The sequence below is a fragment of the Heptranchias perlo genome, chromosome 39 (genome assembly GCF_035084215.1).
Source record: "Heptranchias perlo isolate sHepPer1 chromosome 39, sHepPer1.hap1, whole genome shotgun sequence".
Classification (NCBI taxonomy): Eukaryota; Metazoa; Chordata; class Chondrichthyes; order Hexanchiformes; family Hexanchidae; genus Heptranchias; species Heptranchias perlo.
This window is the reverse complement of record NC_090363.1, coordinates 11587242-11595457: the sequence shown is the minus strand read 5'-3', so window position 1 is coordinate 11595457 and position 8216 is coordinate 11587242.

Here is an 8216-nt window from a genome sequence, read left to right as displayed (position 1 = left end):
GAGGCTGAAACGTCAGTGCAGTCCTGAGGTAACGCTACGCCTCTGGGATGAGGCAGAAACCCTCATCGCATTTAAAAAGTACTTGGACACGCACCTGAAGTGCCGTAACCTGCAAGGCTACGGACCAAGAGCTGGAAAGTGGGATTAGGCTGGATAGCTCTTTTTCGGCAGGCACGGACACGATGGGCCGAACGGCCTCCTTCTGTGCCGTAAATGTCTATGAGACCGTAAACCTCTGCCCGTTTGACTGCATGTAAAAGATCCCATGGCATTATTAGAAGAAGAGCAAGGCAGTTCTCCAGGTATCCTGGCCAAAAGTTCATTCCCCAACTAATACCAGTAAAATAGATTTCCACGTTTTTTTTTTAACCATTATTGTTTATGGGATCTTGCTGTGCACAAATTGGTTGCCTACGTGACAAAAGTGGTTGCACTTCAGAGGCAATTTAATTGGCCATGAAGTGCTTTGAGACCTCCCAAAAATTGAAAGGCACTTTATAATCTTTCTTTCTTGTTTTTCTCTCTTTCTCTTTCTTTCTCCTCTTTTTCTCCCTTTCCTTTCTCTTTTAATGTCAACTCGGTTGGGTCCTGCCCTCAGGTTCTCGATCTCAATAAAATAATACATTCTGTCCTGCTTTATGCAATTATATTCCGGGGTGGGGGTGTTGTGAATTCGACCGCATTCTCAGCCTGCTCTTTTCACCCACAAAGAGGGTTAGCACAGTTTCACGAGATAACTGAGCTCAATTCCTGCAGCTACACTGTTTGGAAATGTATCCTTCTTGGAAAATCGGAGTTTGTGTCCAATTGAGTCTTCCAATTTAACAAACAGTTGTGACGGTGACAGCAAGTTCTGGAGCCCCCTTTGCTGTTGCCATTAATTTTGTTCAGTGACTTCCTTGTGTCTCCGTGCTATACATTCCCCCCTCCCTGTGCTGTATTCCTGATAACTTAGTTGTCATTGACCTTGTAACAGGCTATCTATCAGTTTTCATTTTTCAGATTTGTGCTGCTGTGCCATTTCTAAAATTAATATTTTGAGAGTTTTCTTGCCCATTTTAATTTTGGAGTTATATTTTCCAGTTTTGTTTATTTGCGTTAATTGTGGCATTTGATGAAGAGTGACTGACGTTCGACCTGATAACATTATCGACGTGGTGGACGCTCAAAGTAATTGCGCCTGATTTTCCCGTACAGGCAGCGCCGGTGATCCACCAGCCCCAAGTGCACGGATACAGAACCCTAATAGACGTGGGTTACCAGAGCTCAGCGCCTTTCTACACTGTAAAATGTAACAAGACAAGCTGCTTGCCTCTTATGCGGAGTTTTGACGAGCTTGGCTTTATTTTCTGATGCCCTTTTTGTTTTCCATCCAAACGCCGAGTTTCTCGATTAGGGATGAGGTGTCCTTGGATATGAATGGAAAGACGTCAGACTCGTATCTGTACTCGCTGTCAGCAAAACAAAAAAAACAACCCGCTTTTGTTTGAAACTGGAAGTCCCTTGGCCCTGAAACTATTAACTGTATCGGAGCCTTTCCATTCAGGAGGATTCGCCAGTCTCATTACTGCGTGTCAAAAGCTGTCTTAACATGTGTCGTCTTTCTAATAGAAACAGGGGGACATTAGAATGTACTTGTTACTTTTTACTCTCTCTTAACTCTGGTAATCAGAGGCCAGATCAACCAAGACTTGAAACTTTTCAAACTAAAAAGCTCGACACCATCCAGGACAAAGCAGTCCACATGATTGGCACCCCATCCACCACCCTGAACATTCACTCCCTTCACCACCGGCTCACAGTGGCTGCAGTGTGTACCATCCACAGGATGCACTGCAGCAACTCGCCAAGGCTTCTTCGACAGCACCTCCCAAACCCGCGACCTCTACCACCTAGAAGGACAAGGACAAGGGCAGCAGGCGCATGGGATCAACACCACCTGCACGTTCCCCTCCAAGTCACACACACCATCCCGACTTGGAAATATATCGCCGTTCCTTCATTGTCGCTGGGTCAAAATTCTGGAACTCCCTTCCTAACAGCACTGTGGGAGAACCGTCACCACACGGACTGCAGCGGTTCAAGAAGGCGGCTCACCACCACCTTCCCAAGGGCAATTAGGGATGGGCAATAGATGCCGGCCTTGCCAGCGACGCCCACACCCATGAATGAATAATAAAAAAATATTAACATTAAAGTGGTACAGGTTTACAGATAGGGGTGCAGACCACCTTGAAATCAGTGATTCAACTCGAAACTCAGAATAGCCGATTCTTCTGCTTGGCAAACACTAAAAGGTTAATTCTCCGCCGACATCCTGCGTGGTAAAAGGTTAATAATCTTCTGGTCTGACTCATGCACTGTGCATTACTCGGCCTGGTGGACGTTTCTTACCAACCTGGAACCTCTGTTTTTTCCCATTGTCCCTTACCCGTGTTTTACACAGACTGATGCTACCAAACAGCACCTGGTGTTTGCGATGGTTCCCACAGTCTCTCAAGGCCTCCTTTATCTGTAGCCTTCCAGACAGTCTGCGGAACACTTTTCGAGTATGGTCAACCTTCCCAGCATGTCCTCTTGAACAGTCAGTTTAACAGTTCTTTTAACCAAATACCTTTAGCAGATAATCAATCCAGGTAAAGTCCAAAAGTCCTTCATTAGGCCATTCAGCCCCTTCGAGCCTCAATCAGATGGTGGCTGATCTGCATCATTTACCCACCTTTGCTCCATATCCCTCGATACCCTTACCCAACAAAACTCAATCGATTTCAGGCTTGAAAGCTCCAATTCTCCTCCAGCATCCACAGCCTTTTGGGGGAGGGAGTTCCAGATTTCCACCACCCTTTGTGTGAAAAAGTGTTTCCTGATTTCGCTCCTGAGCGGCCTGGCTCTAATTTTAAGATTATGTCCCCTTGTTCTTGATTCCCCCCACCAGAGGGAATAGTTTCTCCATATCTACCCTATTGAATCCTTTCAACATTTTAAACACCTCAATCAGATCACCCTTCAATCTCCTATACTCGAGGGAATACAATATGCAATATTTAACACGAGAGACCATTGCGTTTGATAAGCTCGTTGGTCCCGTGTAATATCCTGAGCGAAATATTTTCCAAAATGTTCCCTAACTCCCAAAAATAGTCCTGCAACACTTCACGATACCTATCTTCACTTACATTTCTACTATTTGACTGTGGTCGGCAGACTCCCACCCATGCCACTTCTCCCCCTACTCCCCAATCTCCTTCTGAATTCTTCATGTCCACAGATGCCTGAAGGTAGCAGGACAGGTAGATAAAGTGGTTAAAAAGGCATACTTTATTAGCCGAGGCATAGAATATAAGAGCAGGGAGGTTATGCTAGAACTGTATAAAACACTAGTTAGGCCACAGCTTGAGTACTGCGTACAGTTCTGGTCACCACATTACAGGAAAGATGTGAGGGTACAGAGGAGATTTACGAGGATGTTGCCAGGACTGGAGAATTTTAGCTATGAGAAAAGATCGGATAGACTGGGGTTTTTTTCATTGAAACAAAGGAGGCTGAGGGGAGATTTAATTGAGGTGTATAAAATTATGATGGGACTAGATAGAGTGGATAGGGAGGACCTATTACCCTTAGCAATGGGATCAGTGACCAGGGGGCATAGTGTTAAAGTAATTGGTAGAAGGATTAGAGGGGGGCTGAGGAAAAAACTTTTCATCCAGAGGGTGGTGGGGGTCTGGAACTCACTGCCTGAGAGGGTGGGAGAGGCAGAAACCCTCAACTCATTTAAAAAGTACTTGGACGTGCACTTGAAGTGCCGTAACCTACAGGGCTACGGACCAAGTGCTGGAAAGTGGGATTAGGCTGGATAGCTCTTTCAAGGCCGGCACGGACACGATGGGCCGGATGGCGTCTTTCTGTGCCGTAACTTTCTATGATTCTATGATCTGTGAGGATGGGGGGTTGGGGAGGCACTGGGTCACAACAGACTATTTGACCATGGGGTTCATCAAAATGCAGACTAGTTCTGTTCCAAGCTTTCGGGTGGGTGATCATGAACGGGAAGCTTGGATGATTTTCCCCTCCTCATCCCAGTGCTGTGGAGACTTGTTGTAGGACCCCAGCTGACAGCCCGGTTGACATCGGATAATTTATCGATAGCCCAGAGATCGGATCTGTTCTGTATGGACCAGGGCAACATTCATTTTTGAGAGTCAGCCGTGGCTCAGTGGGTAGCACACTTGTCTTCTGAGTCAGAAAGTTGCAGGTTCAAGTCCCACTCCAGAGACTTAAGTAAAAAATCCCAGCTGACACTCCCAGTACAGTACTGAGGGAGTGCTGCACTGTTCGAGATGCCATCTTTCAAATGAGACATTAAACCAAAACCCTGCCTACCCTCTCTGATGTAAAAAATTCTATGGCACTATTCAAAGAAGAGCAGGGGAGTTCTCTCTAATGTCCTGGTTAATATTTATCTCTCAACCAACTTCACTAAAACAGATGATCTGGCTGTTATCATGTTACTGTTTGTGGGATCTTGCTGTGTGCAAATTGGATGCCAGGTTTCCTATATTACAACAGTGACTACACTTCAAAAGTACTTCATTGGCTGTAAAGTGCTTTGGGACGTCCTGAGGTTGTGAAAGGCGCTATATAAATGCAAGTTTTTCTTTCATAGGACAGCTCATTTATAATGTTTCAGTGGTCCAAACAAAACTGAATCAATCAGCCGTGATCTTACTGAATGGCGGAGCAGGCTCGAGGGGCCGTATGGCCTACTCCTGCTCCTATTTCTTATGTTCTTATGAATCACAGAGTATTTAATCCTCTTTTTTTTAATACATTCTGGGGATGGGGGCGTCGTTGGCAAGGCTGGCATTTATTGCCCATCCCTAATTGCCCTTGAGAAGGTGGTGGTGAGCCGCCTTCTCGAACCGCTGCAGTCCGTGTGGTGAAGGTTCTCCCACAGTGCTGTTAGGAAGGGAGTTCCTGGATTTTGACCCAGCGAGAATGAAGGAACGGCCGATATATGTTCCAAGTCGGAATGGTGAGTGACTCGGAGAGGAACTTGGAGGTGGTGTTGTTCCCATGCATCTGCTCCCATTGTTCGTCTAGGTGGTAGAGGGTTTGGGAGGTGCTGTCGAAGAAGCCTTGGCGAGTTGCTGCAGTAAATCCTGTAGATGGTACACACTGCAGACACGGTGGTGGAGGGAGTGAATGTTTGAGCCAGTGACTGGACTGCCGAACTAGTAGTGTGTACACCAATAACCTGAAATCCTTATTCAATCAGGATATTTATGTTTCAGGTGAATCAATGAAGAATCTGTGCCTCATATCGAAAGCTGCGTTGGTGTCAAAAAAAAGCTTTCCATCTGTAGTCTTCCTCACAGTTAATCTTACAGTTGCGTGCTCTAGTTCTAGCATTCGAAAGATTTGGACTATTCCCCCTTCACAATCCTCCTACAGTGAAAAATTGTCATGATGTAGAACCCCAAATCCACATACCATCCCAGTGATTCTGAGGCATCTCTCGGTACTTTGGAGCTCGTAGTGAGGGTGAGATTTGGCACGGACGGAGACGCAAAGCAGGTGATATCTTATCTGTCGCCCGTTATGCGCTGCGCTCCATGTTTAGTCCTCTGACTTCAGTGGAACCAAATGTCAGGCTTGTCATATAATGGGCGGAATAATCAGTTCTGGCCAAGTCCAATTTCACCCCATGTCAAAAGCGCGCACAATATTCCAACTATAACCACTTGTATGTACAATATTAGAACTTGATGTGAAGTATAACCTTCAGATTCATTGTTTTCCGTGATTCACTATCATCGGCGGGTCACGTTTTAGTTTCTTCCTGCTTTTGCTAATAGGCATCCGTCTTTCGGACGAGACGTTAAACTGATGCCCCATCTGCCCTCTTAGGTGGATGTAAAAGATCCCACAGCACTATTTGAAGAAGAGCAAGGGGGTTCTCCATGATGTCCTGGCCAATATTTATCCCTCAACCAACATCACTTAATAACCAGATAATCTGTTTCTTTTTAATCACTTTGCTGTTTGTGGGATCTTGCTGTGCGCAAATTGGCTGCCGCGTTTCCTACATTACAACAGTGACTACACTTCAAAAGTGCTTCATTGGCTGTAAAGGGCTTTGGGACGTCCTGAGGTTGTGAAAGGCGCTATATAAATGCAAGTTCTTTGATTGTACGTGTTTGCCCTTCCTCCACTATTCCAAGTACCTGACCTCACATTTATTCATCTGAAATTCTGAGAAGGTGTCTTAATCGCATCATTTTGCGCTAAAGGAGGACATTCGGCCCATCATATCCGTGCTTGTCAAAGAATTGCCATAAAATTAAAACTAAATGTGAGGAAATAGGGTTTTCAGAACAGAACATGTCTCAGCCTGAAACATCGCCACCTGGTGGTGGAGACACAGCATCACATGAGTGAAAACCTCACCATTTCCAGGCGGGGAAAACTGCCCCAAAATTATTGCTCTTTTGTGCTTGTGGGGCGAGAGAAGAAATCACAAAGTAACTTGTATCAATTAGTCAAATGTCAAGATTATTATAAAACTATGGGGATATTTATTATCATGCTCTACAAGTACCAGTTTAGTTCTCACCGCCTCCAGCCCAGAAGGTCGTGGGGTTAACACTGTAGCGTAGAGGGAGTGCAGCATTGTCGCAGGAGATGTTTCACTCGAGATCCTCTCTGCCTGTTCTAGTCGACTTTATGGGTTGGGGGGGGGGGCGCGATTTTAACCTAACCCGCCCATCGGGACACTGACTTCAATGGGCCTGATTTTACTGCCCATTGGAGTCAGCAGTAGAGTAATATCAGGCGGGGTGTAAAACCAGCGTTCCACCCGATCCCGTGGGATTCCCGCCCAGTCAATTAAGTTTAAAATTTTTATTTCCACTGGAATCAATGGAAAGAAACATCAGGAGAGATGTAAAACAGGCGGCCGATTTGCTACCTCCTGCTTTACACTCTGGCACAAAGTCAAGATCTAACCCGCATTGTGTTTTATTATTACATACACATCAAATAGAAGCCACAAGGAATCAACCCCTCAGCAAAGCACCTGATTTGCAAATCGCACATCCTTAGGCTGGGATTATAAATATCTTTCAGCAAAAGCATTGAGTTCCCGATTTTTAAAATTCTCAACCTTGTTTTCCAATCCCCTCCATGGCCTCGCCCTTCCCTATCTCTGTGACCTCCTCCAGCCCTGCAACCCTCCGAGATCTCTGCGCTCCTCCAATTCTGGCCTCTTGCGCATCCCTGATTTTAATCGCTCCACCACTGGCGGCCGTGCCTTCAGCTGCCTAGGCCCTAAGCTCTGGAATCCCCTCCCTAAATCTCTCCACCTCTCTCCTCCTCTAAGATGCTCCTTAAAACCTACCTCTTTGTCCAAGCTTTTGGTCACCTGTCCTAATATCTCCTTATGTGGCTCAGTGTCAAATTTAGTTTGATAATCGCTCCTGTGAAGCGCCTTGGGACGTTTTACTATGTTAAGGGTGCTATATAAATGCAAGTGGTGTTGCTGTATAGTCAAAGCAAGAGCAACCACAGTAATAATCTATAATGAAACACAATGTGCTGGAAGTGTATACCCTGTCAGGCAGTATCTGGCATAGTAAAGACACTTTAATAGTTGGATGGGATTCTTCATCCAAATCATCCCGAAACGTTGACAAGTCTTTCCCTTTCAGAAGCTGATTGAAACAAAGTGCATCTCAAGTATTGTGGCTTTTAATCTCAGATTTCCATCATTCTACTTTCATTTTAAATTTTCAATAACAATTTCCCCCTCTGTTTATCATTGAGTCCAGATAGAGTAACCTATCTAATTACTGTATAGTGCATTTCTTCTACAGGAGAACTCAAAGTGATAGCTTCCTCATCAATGCATTCCATGAGAGGTGGAAAATCGGTTTGAAACAGGTGTCCATGGGATAGAATAGGTCGGCGTCAATAGATTTGTTCAGGGGAATTAACTGCCGTGAAGCAATAGCCCTTCCCAGATTCCCAATCCTAACCCTAACGTAGTTCGTCCATAATGCACTGGCCATATTCTTCTCCGTAGGGATATTTGAGTGGCCAAGCTAGAACGGAGCACGTTTCACAATCACATGGATAGGGAAGGGAGCAGATTCAGGAAATAAATAGACCAGCAAACAAGCAATAACACTTGAAACAGACAAAACGGAAATAAAGATTAA